Source organism: Myotis myotis, unplaced genomic scaffold (genome assembly GCF_014108235.1).
Source record: "Myotis myotis isolate mMyoMyo1 unplaced genomic scaffold, mMyoMyo1.p scaffold_m19_p_10, whole genome shotgun sequence".
In the NCBI taxonomy this organism is placed as follows: Eukaryota; Metazoa; Chordata; class Mammalia; order Chiroptera; family Vespertilionidae; genus Myotis; species Myotis myotis.
Window position 1 is genome coordinate 73,678,195 of NW_023416314.1, and position 19,737 is coordinate 73,697,931.

The 19,737-nt window shown below is 49.1% G+C and overlaps 1 protein-coding gene across 4 annotated transcripts in view; it reads right to left on the reverse strand.

Moving 5' to 3' along the window:
* Positions 1-19,737, reverse strand: part of LDLRAD3 (low density lipoprotein receptor class A domain containing 3) — a 213,547-nt gene that overhangs the window by 151,053 nt on the left and 42,757 nt on the right. The gene's annotated exons all lie outside the window — the stretch shown is intronic.

Here is a 19,737-nt window from a genome sequence, read left to right on the forward strand (position 1 = left end):
TGGACTTTCCACTAGGGAAGATCTAACGTCTGCTGAAGCTCTTAACACACGGCAGGAGTTTAACATCAATTCTCTTTATATTCCTTCATAGTTGCTATGAACTAGGCACCATGCCCATTGTGCAGACGAGGAAACAGCCTGAAGAAGTAAGAGGACACACTGAAGACATGACATAGTTACTCATATAAAGAGAGAAAACAATATTGCACAACATTTTTAGTGATGAAATTCAAAATATAACAATTGAGGACAATTTCCTGTGATACAGGTCTACTAAGGAAAAGAATGAAATCCTTTGTAAGGGGGGACAGGATAGGCAACATTTCACTTGATGAAGGTTCAAAGTTAGTGCTCCCTATCAGCAAACTCTATTGTAAAGTTTGCCTTTTTGTTAACCATTTAAAAGTGTTTAAAGTATTCTTAGGTTGGAGCCATGGGCCATAGTTTTCCGACTCCTGGGCTAGAAGAGGGCAGGTCCACCTGACATAACAAGGTGCCGATCCAAAGGCACTTCCTCTCTGTCCTACCACACCCACCACTCTCTGAAACAATCCCTGGGGCTCAGTGGCTGTTCCCCCACCACAGAGACAGGGACCTTGGCCGTTCCGTTCACCGCTGTGTCCTCAACAACCAGCAAGTGCCAGGCCCCCAGCAGACGCGCGGTAAATGCTTGCTGACTGAATGAGGTGGGAACAGAGCCTGATGGCTCCTGAGAGTGTGGCCCCTCCAGCACGACACTCTCAAGTTCTGTGAACGGATCTAAACGCTGCCTGAATCCATTTCCACAATGAATGGGGCAGTGGGCCTGGGTCTGCAGAGCACTCCTGAGCTCCTGGGAGGGAAGAACAGAAGAGAAGAAGTCTGGATGAACGTTTCTGAGTTCTCCTCTTCCCACACACCCTGTCCTCACCAGGGCCAGCTGCACGTCAGGCCCGGGTGGGAGCCTGGAGCAGAAGCTGTCCCCCGCGTGTTCTCTCTTCAGCTTCACTCAGCAGCAGCAGCAGGAAGTGAGAATCAGGCCGTGAGGCTAGCTGACGAGGACAACCTTATGACGAATTTCATCAGGCTTGCAGATAAGCCAGGCTCAAGAGAGAGCCAATCAGCCCTGCACTTCAGCGCCTCTCAGAGACAGCCACCGGGTCAGGAAGTAAGACTCAGCTCCCACCCAAGTTCAGCCCAGCCCCGTCTGCCCAGGGACGGCTGTCACAATTCTCACAGTCTCTCACTGCAAACCGTTCTCCGCCTGCACTCTGCTGCACAGAGACACCCTCACAGGGCAAGTATGAAAAATACCAGAGCAAATCAAAGAATGAGGACAGAAAAACCGAATGAGCTTCATTTAGGCCCCAAAGCATATCTTCCTGAGCTCAGGGCTAAGGATTTCTGGAATAAGGCTCAAAAAAAAAGCACAGGCCATAAAGACTGATAAATACAACCCATGCATTAAAATGTAAAACTCCCAGTCATCAAAAGACACTACAAAGGTCAAAGATAAGCCACTAACTAGAAGATGGTATCTGCTACGTATAGAACCCACAAAGAGTGACACCTAGCATTTTCTTTCTTTCTGATTTTGTTTGTTGGTTTGTTTCTACGAAGAGAGAGAGAGAAAAGAGCGAAACATCAAGATAAGAGCATAACATCGACTGGCTGCCTCCTGCACGAGGCAGCAACCTTTGGGTGCATGGGATGATGCCCAAGCAACTGAGCCACACTGGCCAGGGCTCTAGGATTTTCTCACAAGACTAGGCAAGAAAACACAGCTAACCCAGTGGAAAACTGGACAGAGTGCATGAGCAGGTATTCTCACTGAAGAGCAAACTCAAAGAGCCACTTAATATACATACACTCAAGCTCACCTACAATCAAAGAATGATTAATGCAACTGGCAGTTCTCTTTCACACCCATCACACTTACAAAATTCTGAAGTGCGGCCACCTCAAATGGCAAGATGGTGGGGAGCCACAGGAATCACATGTGCCCCCCCGTGGTAGAGGAACTCAAGAGCCGTTTGGCCCTAGCCGGTGTGGCTCAGTGGATAGAGTGTCAGCCTGCGGACTGAAGGGTCCCAGGTTCGATTCCAGTCAAGGGCACATGCCTGGGTTGCGGGCTCCATCTGCAGGAGGGGGCATGCAGGAGGCAGCCCATCGATGAATCTCTCATCATCGATGTTTCTCTCTCTCTCTCTCCCTCTCCCTTCCTTTCTGAAATCAATACAAATACATAAAAAAAAAAAAAGAGGGCAGTTTGGCAATTCCTAGTGCAGCTGAAGATGCAAATGCCCTTTGACCCGGCCAGCCCATCACACCCTAGGCCTGAGGGGAAACGTGCACAGACAAGACAGAGAACATTCACAGCGGTACTACTGCAACACGAAACTGCAAGACACACTAAATGCTCACCAAAAGGAGAACGGATGAAAACTCGGGGTACGCCCACACAATGGAATATCACCCACCCAGAGCTTCAACTTACTGACCGGGGGCGGCATGAAGCGGCAGGGGAAAATCTGAGAAGCCTTGAGCTTAGTAAAAATGCAAACTGTGGAGGCGCAAGTCAATGGATGCCAACGGCTGTAAACGTAGTTATGAAAACGTGGGAAAGAAAGACACCCAACTCAGGAGAGTGGTTACCCGCTGGCAAATGGGATCAGAGGTACACAATGAACTTCAACTGGAAGAATTACTTCTTCAAAACCATCTCAAGGGAGCATGACAACTTGGTAGAATTCAATGGAGCTGCGTGGAAGGCAGGCAGGCATGCTTTCTTTGTGTGACTCTTGGTACTTTTCTCCATCCTTCAAAAAATGTTTCATTAGTAAAAGTTTATTATAAAGAACGAAAATCATGCTAGCATTTGAGAGAAAAATCTACGACAGGCATACGGAACCTTTCACCACTAATATTCCAGCTTCAAAATCCCCATCAGCTATGAAAGAGTGGGAGATAAAAGGGGGCAAGTGTTCACACTGGGATTAAAAGAAAGCACAGGCGAGGACACCCACCTGGGAGATTCGGTCTATTATGAACTCTTTCCATTTTCCGAAAGGCAGCAACAGTTGCAGAGCAGCCGCGGATCGTGGAGGGAAAAAATAAACACATCTCACAAGACAGACTTACCCACCCAACCTATTAAGCCATGACATTCCAAAAATAAAAATAGCCAGGCCCAGCCAAAAGGTCAGATATTTTTTAAATCCTAACTCCCCGAGACAGCAGGGTGGGAAGAGCTGCAGTAAAGCTCTCTTTCTCAGAATAGTCCACGCCGTCCGCCTCCTCGGCCCTCAGCATGGGCCTGCAGGAGGCTGAGCAAAGATAGCCTCGCTGCGGCAGCCAAGGCTGGGATCTGGCCCGCCCAGTCACAAATGCTAAATGCCTGATGCTCTTATCACTATAACCGGCTGTGTGACTTTAGACAAGTAAGTCACCCGCTCTGAGCTAAAACTCTCCAGTTGTAAAACTAGGTAGCCCTACCTCCCAGACGGGGTGGCTGAAGTACAGAGGAATATGTCTGTCTATAACAGACAGAGGAATAAACCAAATAGAATAGGTGGCATATACTTGGGGTTCAATAAATAGTACTGGGATTTGTGATTCCTTCCTTCCCTACTCGAATTTTTCCTGACTCTCCTCATAATGCTGGTATTGCCAGTGGTACTCAGACAAGGCTGGGCACCTTTCCCTCCCGGCCGCTGTAGGAAGGGTGCAGCCTGGGTAGATGGGAAGCCTGCTGGGATTGGGGCTGGCTGGCTGAGCCCCCTGGTCACCTAGGTCCATGGGGATAGACACCAGGTATTTTGTTGTTGTTTTTGAAAATACATATTTTTTTTATTGATTTCAGAGAAGGGAGAGATAGGAACATCAATGAGAGAGAATCATTGATCTGCTGCCTCCTGCACACCCCACACTGGGATTGAGCCTGCAACATGTACCGACTGGGAACTGAACCATGACCTCCTGGTTCACAGGTCAATGTTCAACCACTGAGCCATACTGGCCGGGCGACACCAGGTTTTAAGAAGCTCATAACGTGAATCTGGTTGTGTGTCTTCTAATACAACAGTGTCAGTTTGAATATTCCTAATAAGTAGCCCTGCTTGGACCATTCCTCGGGCTCTTTAACAGCAGTCAAACTGTTAACATGAACCCACCCTCCAAACAAGGAGGTGATGAAGCAGGTCCAAGAGAAAGGCACATGGGATCCCCCACTGTGATCTGGGGTAGTCTCTCACCTCCCTGGCCTCAGTTTCCGCTTGTGTAACCGAGGACAGCAATAGATGACACCCAAGCTCCTTTCCAGACCTTCTTGTTGGTGGGGACATAGACCAGTTCTCATGGCAGGCAGGCACTCACCAGCTGCCCCTTCTAGACGCATTCTTCAGATTTAAACATAATGCCAGGATTTACACAGAGCTCCTCCTCTAAAGAACCAAAATCATCCCTGCAAGGCAGGCACTAAAGGCAGTCCCCCTTTTCTGAATACAGAGTGACTAAGACCCACAGAGCGACCAGCCTGGCCCAAGGTAGGGCTGGAGCTGGCCCGAGAGCCAGGAGTCAGCCCCGGTGACACAGTTCTTGCCTCTGTGCCTCAGAACTCTGACCCCCCTGCCTGCCGCCCCCCGGGAATGGCGGGTGCACACCCCCCTGCGACAAGAGGAAGTCACCTCCCAAGGGCCAGCAATCAGACCTGCCTCCCGTTCCCTAGGGACTCAGGGCCCCGCTGCTCCTTCCATTACCCACAGCCTTCCATCCTGTCTCAGCTGATGAAAGCCCGTTTGCCTTATCACTTCCAATTAGGAGAGAAACAAAACTAAAAAAAAGCCGGCCGGGTAGCACTGAGCAGGAAGGGAATACGACTTTTTAAATTTTCTTAAGTAGCTTTCATCCACAAAACCGGTCCATTCGCTTCCACAGTCTGCTCATGCGGGCACCCTCGCTGAGCGCGGGCCCTCCATCATGGGGAATTAGCTGCCTTCTTGAGGCAATGACCTTCCTGCATCCAGCAAGTGCCAGCGTTGAGCGCACTTACGGCTGGAGTCCCCGCTTCTGTGTGCGTGTCTGAGCGAGCGCAGCAATTTTCCTCCGCGAGAGACCTGTCAGATCTGGTCCATCAAAGGGCTGAGCCGTGCTGACTAACCTGTGCGGGTTTTCAAGATCACGGAGGGGAGCTTCTGACAGTGCAGCAAACAGAGCAAATGAGAAATTAAAGAGCGATTACGGAGTCTGTCTCACTCTGGCCAGCCCTGCGGCCCACGGCCTCTGAATTCCAACTCCACGCCTTCCGCGCTCAGGGAATAATTTGACCTCTCTGTGCCTCAGGTTCCTCATCTATAACATGGAGGTGGCCGCACCTGGAGAAGTTCCCGGGGCATTTTGTCCATCTTGGCATTGGAGTCACATAGACACAGATCCGAAAACATTAGAACTCTCGCGGCGTATCGCTCACACCACAAAAACCTCTTCAGGAAAAAAATAGATATTAATAGAGGCCATGAGATTAGCCAGAGTTCATTTGTGGAGGGTATTATTACTCACTAATTAAGACTAGATGTAATGTAGGTGCCTCACGTGTCATTACACCTGGCATACCACCATCGGGTCGTTCCAGGATGAGTAATTAGAGGAAGGGTGATCTCCAGAGTAAAAGGATGCCCTTGGACAGGAGCACAATAGAATCCTACCAGGTGAGACGAGGGATCGGGAGGAGGGGGCAGCTCGTTAAGAAACGACTTTTCCAGATATCCAATATGCCTCCCGTTGGGTTACTTATGGTGCTCTGCTAACTGGGGCAGCTCAGCACCCACGCACTGGAAAGGAGTCAACCACTGACTGCTGGGGTAACCTGCGAGCAGGTTCAAATCCTACAGTCTGTGCCGTCTTCAGTCCCCTGACGTCCAGTTGGTCCCCACCCCCTTTTGTTTCCTGAATCTGTCCTCACCAAGTGGCCAGCGGCCTTCCAATCGCTCAACCCAAAGGTTGCTTTTCAATCTTCCTCTTACACACAGTACTGCTGCTGTATTGGACCAAATGGGTCATTCCTTCCTTTTGAAACCCCATTCCTTTGGCCTCCCCCACATCTGGCTCTCTGTCCGTTCCTCTTCAGTCACCTTGAAGGCTCCTCTCCCTCCACCCATGATCCCTCGACAGCCTTCAGTGTTCTTCCTCCTGTCTGCATGAGAGAGAGATACATCTGCCCTAGATAAGCAACCTTATCTGGCATTAGTTCAATCTCCAACTCAGCTCTCTCCCCTTCAACTCTATGGATGGATGGATGCATGCATGCACGCATGAAAGAATGAATGGAGGGATGGAGGTAGGGCTAGATGGAGGAAGGAGTTAATGGAGGGATGGAAGGATAGACAGAGGGATGGATGGGTGATAGATGGAAGGATGGGTGCATGGAGGGATGAAAGGAGGAATGCAGATAGGGACTGATGAGGGATGGAGGTAGGGATGGATGGATGGATGGAGGGTGGTAGGGATGGAGGGAGGGATGGAGGGATGGAAGGATAGACAAAGGGACAGGTGGATGGATGAATGAATGGAGGGATGGCAGTCTTTACCTATGGATTAGTTTGAGCTTAAACCAATAATTCTCCATGGTTCAACGTAAAACATTCAAATGTAGCTCAATACTTTAGACCATAACCTCAGAAGTAAGAGCTTGGCACCAAAACTCTGGGGCACCAGGACTCTGTATGTGGCCTGAGCTGTCAGCAATATCTGCCACAGTTGCCCATGAGGCAAATCCAGCAGGCTGTGGTGACTCATTGTCTCAGAGTCAGCTCACAAGAAACCAAGGTTGGACACAAGTCATGGGGGAGAGGAACCAGGCCAAGTGCCTCTAGCTACTGAAAACACCCATCAGAGTCACCCCTATTCCTGCTCCGCCTGGGGTGGGAGGCAGTCCCAGTGAAGCCTTTGGACCTCCATCCACAGGGAGGTTAATTTCCCCTCTCCCCACGGTAAACCCCAAACCATCAGCACCCAGCCTTTGGCCTTTGTTTGTTTCTTTCTGTATCCAGGGAGTAGCGACAGCTGCACTAAGACAGTGGCATTTTGGGCTGGGACTGTCATCCAGAGCAGCAGGCACAGAAGCCCTGGGAGGGTGGTCTGGCAGAACCCAGGGTCCTGAAAGGGGTCCGGTCAAGGGTCTGCCTCCCTCCTCAATGGCCATGGGAGCCTTGGGACCCCAGCCTGCTGCCACCCCCAATTCCGAAAGCCCTGGCATCCTCTGCACCAACAGCCGGTTTGTTTACCAACATGGACGGTGGCAACCCTCCAGGGGCTCTGGACGTGCGGAGAAGAACACGGGAACCTGCCAAGGGAGTGTAGGGAGCCACACTGACCGAGGAAATGCCAGGGGCACGAAGAAACCTAAGGAACCAGAACTGCCAACACAGCCCAGGAGACTCTCCCACCTCTTCTGTTGATCGGGTACCTTGACGCTAAAGACTGGAGAGACCACGGTTCTTTTAAGAGAAACCAGGCAAGGGATCCAGCCTCTCACTGAACATCCGCGATAATCAGCTCCGACGGGAGCCAACCCCTGCCTGGCACGGCTCGCTTTCCACTTCACATCACCATCCACCCCGCGCTGCACAAAGGATAATGCATTTACAGACAGCCGGGACTCTCCAGCCAGGAGGAAAATTTCACCTAATTAAATAAAAACAAAGCAGAACACCAAAGCCTTTAACCAGTGCCAGAGAGAGAGAGAGAGAGAGAGAGAGAGAGAGAGAGAGAGAGAGAGAGAGAGACAGACTACTTGATCTTTTATGGACCTTCCTAGCCAGGAATGCCAATCAAGATGATTTTTTGTCCTCAATGGATCTTTTAAAACAATCCTCTGTGCCCCTAATTGCAGAGAACTCCGTAGACACCAATAAGAAAAATGCAAAGAGAAGAGTGGATAAAGGAAATAAACAAAAATAAAGATGGCTAATAACCAAATGGAAAGATGTACAACCTCACCGGTAGTTAACTGATTCAAGGGGGAAATGCCATGTTTTAAAGCAATCTGAGCAGCCAACGTGGAAAAGGTGGACACTATCACGAGCTGGCAGGGCGTGAGGAAACGGGCGCTCTCCTGCCACTGGCGAGGGTAGAAGCTGGTACACCCTCTCTGGGACCGCCTGGCAGGACCCAGCACTATCTGTTACAAGCTTACCTTTGGACTCCCCCATTCCCTTTCTAAGAATCTATCTTTAGGAATATATAAATGCATACAGAAACATATGGAAGGCTTTTTCTTATCTTTACATTATTATGTGTAAAATCTCAAAAGAACTTAAATGTGCACCAAGAGGGAGATGGGTAAATGCGATATGGCACATCCACTACAGAATGGACTGACGTGGAAGGGTGCCTACAGCGCAGTCAGAGGGGAAAGCAGGCTACAGAGCCACACACACAGCATGAGTCACCTTTGTTTATCTCTAGAGACATATGTGACAATATACAGAGTATACAGGCACCTGCGTGTACGTTTAGATCTGCAATGTCCTGGAACATACACTCTGGGAGAAGGAACTGAGAGGCCCTCGAAAAATATAGGTATATTTTCTATTGGGTCTCTGCTTCAAGACAAATTTCTTAAAATATCACCACAGTCAATATGTCTGGAGAACTTTTAAGAACAACCAAGATGGTGTGGGAGGGATTTCCCAACACCACTCATCAACACACACACATACACACACACTCACTCACACACACTCGCGCAGACACACTCTCTCACACACCTTATCTCACACACACAGATACACACTCTCTCTCTCTCACACACACACATACACACACTCTCACACACACATACACACACAAATACACACACACTCTCACACATACACACACACATTCTCTCACACACACATAGATACACACACACACACTCTCACACATACACACACTCTCACACACACATACACACACAAATACACACACACTCTCACACATACACACACACATTCTCTCACACACACATAGATACACACACACACTCTCACACAAACACACACACATTCTCTCACACACATAGATACACACTCTCACACAAACACACACACATTCTCTCACACACACATAGATACACACACACACACTCTCACACATACACACACACATTCTCTCACACACACATAGATACACACACACACTCTCACACAAACACACACACATTCTCTCACACACATAGATACACACACACACTCTCACACAAACACACACACACATTCTCTCACACACACATAGATACACACACACACTCTCACACAAACACACACACATTCTCTCACACACATAGATACACACACACTCTCACACAAACACACACACATTCTCTCACACACAGATACACACACACACTCTCACACAAACACACACACATTCTCTCACACACATAGATACACACACACTCTCACACAAACACACACACATTCTCTCACACACAGATACACACACACACTCTCACACAAACACACACACATTCTCTCACACACACATAGATACACACACACACACTCTCACACATACACACACACATTCTCTCACACACACACATAGATACACACACACACTCTCACACAACACACACACATTCTCTCACACACATAGATACACACACACTCTCACACAAACACACACACATTCTCTCACACACATAGATACACACACACACTCACACAAACACACACACATTCACACACAGATACACACACACACTCTCACACAAACACACACACATTCTCTCACACACAGATACACACACACACTCTCACACAAACACACACACATTCTCTCACACACATAGATACACACACACTCTCACACAAACACACACACATTCTCTCACACACACATAGATACACACACACACTCTCACACATACACACACACATTCTCTCACACACATAGATACACACACACACTCTCACACAAACACACACACATTCTCTCACACACATAGATACACACACACTCTCACACAAACACACACACATTCTCTCACACACAGATACACACACACACTCTCACACAAACACACACACATTCTCTCACACACATAGATACACACACACTCTCACACAAACACACACACATTCTCTCACACACAGATACACACACACACTCTCACACAAACACACACACATTCTCTCACACACACATAGATACACACACACACACTCTCACACATACACACACACATTCTCTCACACACACATAGATACACACACACACTCTCACACAAACACACACACATTCTCTCACACACATAGATACACACACACTCTCACACAAACACACACACATTCTCTCACACACAGATACACACACACTCTCACACAAACACACACACATTCTCTCACACACATAGATACACACACACACACTCTCACACAAACACACACACATTCTCTCACACACATAGATACACACACACTCTCACACAAACACACACACATTCTCTCACACACAGATACACACACACACTCTCACACAAACACACACACATTCTCTCACACACATAGATACACACACACACACTCTCACACAAACACACACACATTCTCTCACACACATAGATGCACACACACACTCTCACACAAACACACACACATTCTCTCACACACACATAGATACACACACACACTCTCACACAAACACACAGATACTGGCTCCTTTAAGAAGCAGAAGCCAACAGGGAAAGGTCATCCTACTCACCAATGTTCAAACTATAAAAAGACAAAGCATTCCTGAAAACCTAAGAGAAACACGTTTGGGTCAGAGTACTTTTACACAGTTATGAAACCAATAGCCCCAAACACTGGCCCAAACTAAAGATAAACATTTTTAAAGCTCAATAGGAAATCATTTGGAAACACCTGGGGTTGGCTGCTTCTCATTCTGGGAAGTTGCCTTGGGGCTATACTCCCTTTTATTCCCTTTCAGAACACAAATATATTCTACAAAACAGGTTATGAGCCACCTTTCCACGGTCACGTCTCCCCTCCCTCCTGCCCATGAGAAACCCCACCCCGTGGCCCGTGTGGGAGCCCCAGAGGCTCCGACTCCGCTTAGGGGCTATGAATTTACTGTGTCCTCTGTGAGGACTGTAGCCTGTTTCTCCGGGGCTGGCCTGTGCTCACTGCAGGCCCACAATTACGGTGGCTGGACTCCACGCTCCTGGCTCTTCCAGGTGGCATCGGGCCACGCTTTCTGCTGGAAGACAGAAGGGCTCATTCAAGGGCGCCTGGAGAGAGCACCCGAGCCCGGGGCCCAAGGCTGCCGGGGCGTCTGGTCGCCAAGGTTTCAGAGTTGTCCTCGCAACCCAAGTGGGTGGAGGGTCATCCCACAACCCACCTCCTGGGAGAGGGGGCGGAAATTAGATGTTTTTAATGTTGAGCAAAAGGAGCCAGACGCTCTTATTCTTGCCAGTTCAAAACCAGGCAAAAGTAATTTCTGCCACCGGGATTCAGGGTCTGCGGTGGGGGGACCAGGCGGGGGCACAGGAGGGCCCCGGGGCAGTGGGAATACTGTTCTTATCCGAGCCCTGGTTCCCGGTCACGTTTACTTCATGAAAATTCATGGAGCTCCCTTCTCAACATCAGAGCGTTTCTCAGTATGTATGTTAACTTTCTATGAGAAGTTTACTTAAATAATTAGAGGAAATGTTTTGAACACGTACGTGGTTGTCCATTCTAGGTTCAATCTCTCCTTTTTCCCTCTAGGGCCGGAGCCACCAGCAAACTCAATGGGTCCAAGTCACGCTGAGTTCAAATCACGCCAAGTGACTAGCAGGGGACTGGCAGTGTGGAGACGGGAATGTCCAGCACTTATTTTTAATTGATTTGCTCACTTTCCCCTAATATCAGAACAGTCCCACCCCTTCTCCCCGGGACCCAAAATGGCATCAGCCACACCCTGGTAAGCCCCAAGCATGCAAACCTCTCAGGCCTGGCCCGAGGCTCTGCGGTCCCAGCCACAGGCCTCCAGGAGGCATTTAGAAAGTCCGCACGGCTGCTCCAGCTCTCCTTCCAAAATGCATCTGAACGGGGTGGGACTCCCCTCCTACAAGTCATGCCTCTCTCGTTACCTTTGGCCTCACTCCCCGAGCTGCTACGGGGTTCTTCTTGGCTATCGGGGGCCTTGGGGGTCTTTAATGAACTTTCCCAAGCAGTTCATTCAAGGACCTTTTTTTTTTTAAGTACAAAAGGTCTTTGTTTATCTTTGACAAAAAGAAAAAATGTATAGTTTATAGAAAATGCAAAGCAACGCAGAATGATTTACATCCGATGAGCCCAGAAATTGGGCAACTGAATGCGGCTCTCCGGCCGAGGCCCAGGGAGAGGTCTGAGCTGGCTGTCTCTCTCTCCCTTGCTACGATCACTCCTTCAGAAAGGCCCTGCCAAGTCCCCAGGACCACTGCCCAGATGTTCAGGGAGGGGGCCTCAACTCCGGGAAAGGAAGGCTGGTCTTAGCTCACCACTAAGGCGGCCGCCCCCTCCGCAGAACAGGGAGCAGGCGAGGCAAACCCCCCAGCCCGGGGAGTGTGATTTTCAGAGCACTCCAGCCGTCACCAAGGTGACAGCCCACATCTGTATGCTGCATCCTCCCAGCCGCTTGGACGCGTCGGGCACCGCAGGGACCATCATGCCACGTGATGCTCTGACAGCCTTTCAATCGAGGCCAGGCTGGTAGACCACGCATTTGTGCTCTCTACACAGATGCACCACATGGCTGTTGAGTACCATTCTGCCTGCCTGCCTGTCTGTCTGTCTGTCTCTCTCGTCGTCTCTCTCAGATCAGCTCCTTGTGTTCCCACAAAACAAACACTTCTGTCCAAACTTCAGGGGGAAGCAGCTCAATCTCCTGACACCTCCTCCACTCCAGGAAAAAAATCCCGAAGTTGGTGTAAACACGGGAAGGCCAGTGTAAAGCTCAGACTCCAGAGAGCAGGGGGCGGTGAGGTGTGAGCGGAATACCTCAGGCCACAGTGGAATACGGGCCAGGCCCAAGAACCACAGAGCCACAGTCACACATCCAAAGATCACACACCAGCAAAGCCTGAAAAAGAAAGAGCCAAGTGAAGACTTAAAAAAAGGGAAAAAGTGCCTTTATTAAAGGGGGGAAAAAGTGGAGCCAGTCAGCCTCCAGACCCTAGAGGAAGCACACAAAAATGGGGAACAGAGCCACGAATGGCTCCTGCCCGGGGGTGTCAGCAAAACTGGTCAATGGGAGGCAGGAAGATTTCAAGTAACAACCACTGTCAGCCACTGGAACCCCTCAACAGAGGAAACGCCTCAAACACATTTCCTTGAGGGTTACAATTGGGTGAGGGGAGAAGAGAACAGAATTCGCAAAAGCAAAGCTCCTCCTGGTAAGCCAGCTGCCAGGATGCGAAGGGGCCCCACGAACAAGCACGTAATCGCAGGAAAATGTTTGTTTTTACCGAACTTCCCTGTGAACCAGGCACGACTCCCCAGTACGTCTTAAAGAACAAGAAAGAAGAAAGCTAAGGAACATTTAGAAATCAAAACATGTCCCAGAATGTCCACACACATAAATAGGAACAGCATTCCTCCCTCTCAACATGCCAAACAAAATCGACGGGCGAGCCAATGCATACACAGCTTCAAAATTAGCACGACTTTTTTTAATTTCAAAAGTAACACAACTTCAGAACTATAATGGAGAGATGAGGCTTTAAACATCACACGGAATCCCATTTTCTGCCCCCAAGCACCAGGGTTTTTGTTTCTATCTTTTCCATCCAGTTTTTTTTTTTTTATTCCTACTTCAAAATTCCCAGAAGTTTACATCTTTAAATAGAGGTAGAGCACTCAGAATTCCAAACCTCTGGTGAATATGGAAGAATTCCTAACCTTAGACTGCAGAAGGAAGGCCATCTAAATCTACTAGTTAAAAAATCAACAACAAAAATGCAGTTTCAGGCAGCTCCACAGACTATGAATCACCACGCTAGTGACGGGCCCCACGCAAACTTCTCTTAGAAGCGATGCCTCCTCCTGAGTGAGGGCCCCACTGGTGCTTTGTGCTGTCACTTCATCCACACTGCGTCCCTGGGGAGTAGCTTTTACCCCCATTTGACAGATGAAGAAATGAGGTTAAGATGACAAACCAGTCGATGAGACTAGGTCTATCTGGCTCCCCAAAGCACTCTTTCCTATCTACCATCACTGTGTTGCTAAAACAGGGCCCCTTCTTAATGGAGAACACATATGCTTCCATTGCTACAGCTCTCTCTCCATCCTTCCGAAGTCATGATTGATTACTGTTGGAATAGCAGACCCCCTGATATGCAAATCGTAACCAAATTATCCACCTGAAGTGCTGGGGGACCATCCAATTGTGAAACAGGTCTACACGGGCAGCCGCTGTATTCTCATTGCTCAAACACCGGAGCCAGTGTTCTCCGTGACACTGCACTGGGTCCACAGACCGAGGTATGTAATACCTACCCATCACCTGCTGCTTGGTAAGCATCCATTCAACCAACCGATGAATCATTCATTCACCCAGAAAGGGCTTACTGGGCACCTGGTATACGCAGGCTGTGGGAAACGTAGTTTGAGCACGTTCCAAGTCTACCGTTGACCAGAAGAGAGGAGTGGGCACCTACATGAAAGCTGGCCTTAAAGGGGCCATGAGACAGGATGAGGAAATGGGAGGCAGGAATCAATGAGGTGGAAGAACGTGGTTCCGGGGAAGCATCGAGGAATGCCTCGCGGAATCGTTTTCACCCAGGCTGGTTTTGCAGGGTGAGTACACTGCAAGCCTGCCTTCCAGACAAAACGTTAAGCTAAGTGGAGGCATGAATGCAAAAGGTCACGAAGACCATGAAGGGATGGACGGCTGAGAAAAGCTTGAAAAGCCAGACTTAGACGATGGAGTTTGGACTTGACTTTGCCCACAGTGAGAAACCAACACATCCGTTTTGAGCAGGGGAGTGACGTGAGATGAGTAAGGCTCCAGGTAGGTTAACCTGGCGTCTCTACGTCGAAAGCCACTGGGGTGGACAACAGTCAGAAGATCCAATTTGGAAGCCACGTCAACATTTTAGGCGCCTATTTGGGAATCAAGAAGCTGGGCCTCACTTCACTAACTCTGACATATACTCCCCCTTTAAACAATAATTACTACAAAAGGCTGCTCACACTTAAAAGAAGTAAATAGACCGAGTCTTTGACTATTTGCTGAAGGAGGAGACACCAGGCCATCAATCTCCGGCTCTGGAAAACAGCAGATGGTCTTTTTGGCAGCGGATCCGCTGTCCTAGTTATAGGTTCTGCTCCGGCTAATGCTGCACTACTCTGCTTGTATTGCTTCAGCCCGCGGCACGGAGCTAGGCGCAGGCAAGCCGCACAGGAGCGATCCAGGAAGCTACACTGGGATAACCCAGACACGCACCTACACAGAGTAGATTCCATTCTTCAGTCTCCTGTGCTGGTGGCATTCTGGGGGGTCCTGAGCACTCTGTAAACAATTCTGACCCATTTCCTTCCAGCCTTCAAAATCCACGAGACAACCAAAGAGAAACAGTAGCAAGGAGTAGAATGAGAGAGCAATAGAAGTGGAAAATTCCTGATTCTGGTTACGGATTTCTGGAAAATGACTGCTCCATAAGACAAATAAAACCAGCTATTTGAACACTGTGTTTTCCTGGACCTGCCTTTTGATGGAGCTCCTTTTCTGCAATAACAACACAGAAGCTCTTGCAGGAGATCAAGTGACTCATAGCATTTTCTGCATGGATTCAATTTCTGCTACTTTCTGTAAGCAAATCGATAACAGAGTGAATGGCACCAAACCCATTCATGATACGGCCTGGGAGGGATTACAATAGGGGTGGGAGACCCATTCTTTCCTACAGCTTCATTTCATCCTCCCTCGTCCACTTTACCCCTTTCAACAGAAACCATTGCCAGGGGAAAGGCCCTTCTCTATCCTAATGGACACTAATTTTTCGGGCATGTAAGGGAAAAATAATGCAGGACCAGCTCTTATACTTTTTTCCTTACTCTTCTCATCAGCCCAGTGACCAGAATGGCCAATCAAACCCTGCCAATGGAATCCTTCTAAAGCAGTGGTTCTCAACCTTGGCTGCACATCAGAACCACCTGGGAATCTTTTTAAAATCCTGATTTCTGGGCCTCATCCTCCGGAAATTCTGTTTCTTTATTATGGGGTGGGGCCACAACATTAGTAACAAAGAAACAGACTTTCTGGAGGATGAGGCCCAGAAATCAGGATTTTAAAAAGATTCCCAGGTGATTCTAATGTGCAGCCACGGTTGAAAACCACTGGTCTAAAGCCTCAGCCTGCAGGCCTAAGCAGTCCTTTGGAAACATTTGATTTCATGAAAAAACAAACAAAACAAAACAAAAAAATCAGTCTCAGAGCAGAAAAGGGAGTTTCCTAGGAGGTGAGGCCAAGATAGGAAATGAACTCTTCAGGAAAGTTCGAGAAAGAAAAAAGCAGACAAAGCCACAGAGAGGAGCTGGAAGGAAAGGATGAACATTACAACAGTACAAAACCCATCTCACCGGACACCAGGAAGCAGGATGAAAAGGAAGGTGTGTACTTGGCCTTGACCACAGGGTGTTGGATGAGGCAGGAAACAATACAGTGGAAGGGGAGAGAATGGTCAATTAAAAGAAATAAAAACACTGCACAGACGATATTCATAACCAAAGTTGTAAGAGACGGCTCTAGTCTCCACAGCTGTATTTCTGCTGTACAAACATGTTTTTAAAAATAAGGCCTCAGTAGAAAGAGAAGTCCAAGCTGGAAAGCCTACAAGGAAAACAAAGCCGCACTTCTTCCTTGCTCAGCACAGCTTCCTGCAGAAACAGTGAATAAGGACGATTCATTTCTCAGGAAGACAAAACAAAGGCCTCAGTTCTCTGAACCTGCTTATTAATATTTAGCCAGCTAAACACGGGCCTTTCCCAGTTACCGGGTACCAGCCCATAAAGGAGACCGGGGCACACGCGCGCGCACGCACACACACACATACTCATGTGCCACACGTGCATGCAGACACCATGCATGTGTGTCACACATGCACATGCACACACATGCATACACATATACTGAATGTTCATTCTTTCTCACCCCCCAGGATTGGGGTTCCTACGAATTTTCCATGTACTTACAAACCCAATCTTGCAACAGGCGCATTTAAAGCTCTGGTCCCTGATCATGGCCAACTCCCAGGGAAAGAATCTCAGTGCCTCAGTCTCTCTCTCTCTCTCTCTCTCTCTCTCGATTATAAATCACTCCTTATATTTTTTGAGACTTGAGGAGGTCCCAATAAGAACCCCACCCACTTCAGTGAACCCTAGAGCTGGGCTGAGGGAGCCTTGTCTTCAGCTCCCAGCCCATTTGAATCAATAGCACCACCTCGGTCCAGTCTGCATTTTCAGGCCTCAGGGTACACCCACAAATGGCTTTTTGAAAGAATAAAGGACTCTACCCCAATCTGTTTACCAATTCTGCCTGGTTTGTGTAGCCACGCTTCTTTACAACTGACAAATAACATACCTCGCCCCAAAATATAAATGATAATTACCATTTATTGAGAGTTCTCCATGTGCTAGAAGCCCTTACAAACATCTACTATTTATAACAGCTTTAATCAAAGGACTCATTAGCTCTATTTCACCCATGAGGAGAGGAGGGCGGCCCAGGGAGGTAAGAAACAGCTCTGCCTAGGGTGGCGTGGAGTAAGAGAGGATCTGGGGCTTATACCAGATCCTACACTTCATTTTATCTCCCGCTGGATTCTTTCCTCTGGCCACAAAAACACAACCACAGGAAACCCAGCAGCCTCACACCCTCCCCCAGCCCCAGCAGAACAAGAAACCTGCATGTCAGCCCACCCGGTCCTTCCTTCCAAAGGTTTCCCAAAACAAAAAAACGTCCGAGGATTTTACAAAATCACCGGTCTGCAGAGACAGCAAAGTGACTTCCAGTTTTAAAGACACACAAGCATCTCCCCAGAGCCGTCTATTAGGACTGATGCAGCTCATAAAACAGACCATAAAACCATTTCTGTTATATGAGTTCTGTGTTTCCCTTCTCCAGAGGCCCTTCGGAGATGCTGCCACCAGGCCTGCGGTGCACCCTCACCCGGGAAAGCCTGGGCTTGCGTCTTGGCCTCTTCCCCTCCTCGCCCTTATCAGAGACTCAAGTTCGTACAAAGGAAACATCATTAAGCAGCCTCGTCCACCAGATCTCAGATGGGTCCCAGGAGCCGGTTCTAATTTACTTAAATGATTGAGATCTCTGTCTCCCAGTTACTCAATCCTGTAAGACCAGCAGCCAGCAGATATAATTGCAAAGCAGGTAGGCTAGACTCTCCAATCGGCCCATTTGGTGCCAGCAAACCTTGCAAATTACAGGGTGTAAATTTAGCTGGGTGGGTCCTGACACACATTCCTGCAAGTTACGTGTTCCCTCACTCGTAGAAAGTGCATTAATTACTTCGGGAGCAGGCCCTACTTCCACTTACACCCCCCTTTCCAGAGAGCTGCGGGGAACTCGGAATCATCTCCGAAGATTAAAGCATAAATAAATGATGCCTGGTGGGGAGGTGGAACTTCTCCAAAGCGTCTGGCATTAGCATGGTTAACTTTCTCCCCGCAGATGGGGAGAGGATCCCAGTGTGATGTTGAGGTTGGACCCACGGGAATGAAGACCCAAGCAAGGGGCCCACAGGGCTGCAAACTTAGCGCCGGCGATGGTGTCACAGCAGCACCTTCCTCCCTCTCATGAGAGGAAAGTGCTGCTTCTGCAAGAGGGGGGCGGGCCCAGGTGGGTACAGCAGGGCGGGGGCGCAGGAAGTGAGGTCTGGATCCCCGGCTGGAGCCCCGGAGATTTCACCCTGTGTAACGAGCAGGCACTGTCACGTGCCAGGCACTGATCTCACACACACAAGACCTGCATCTTTACGGGACCCTTCACTACACCCACACGCAGGAGGAAGGAACCCGTGCCGACTCTGCAGGGGAGGAAACCGAGGCTGGGACAGTAAAACACCTTCCCAAGGTCACTAATCAGAGACCAGTGGAACCAGGTCTGTGCGATCTCAAACTCACGCTCTTAACCCCCTGGACTGCAGCACCTGCTGAGGGGCAGCCCCTCCCCCTCCCCTTCCCTCCACCCCCTCGGTTCCTCAGGGCTCTGCTTGGGGAAGGAGACAACCCCACACACCGATAGTGCCTCCTATGCCCTGGGCACACGGCTCAGGGCTTCACCAAGGTCTCACTTAATTCTCAAAACAGCTCTGGGAGGTGTCCCAGCCTCTCAACTGTACTCACGAGAAAGCCAAGGCGGGGAAAAGTCAAGATCAGCCAGCTGGTAAGTAGCAGAGCCAAAGTTTTAACCCATCTCCACATCTCCTAAATTCAAAGCCTTCCCCTCTAAACTGAGATCCCACTCTGGGAGCCAGCCAGAATTCTGATCATTCTGCAGCCTCCGTGATCTGGGGAGAAAAAGGATGTAAAAGATCCAGTTGCTGGGGACGAGGGAGACTATCCCAGGGAGCTCCCACAGGGCCCCAGGGGAGGGAATGAGAGGCCACTGTCCAGTCTCAGCACCGTGGACTCGGTGGCGGCCTTTTGTGTACGGTTCCCAGCATCCACGTCTGCTTTAGTGCAACCACCTCTCCTTCAATGGCTGTGATGTAACAGGACCCTCATCAGGGGTCCTACA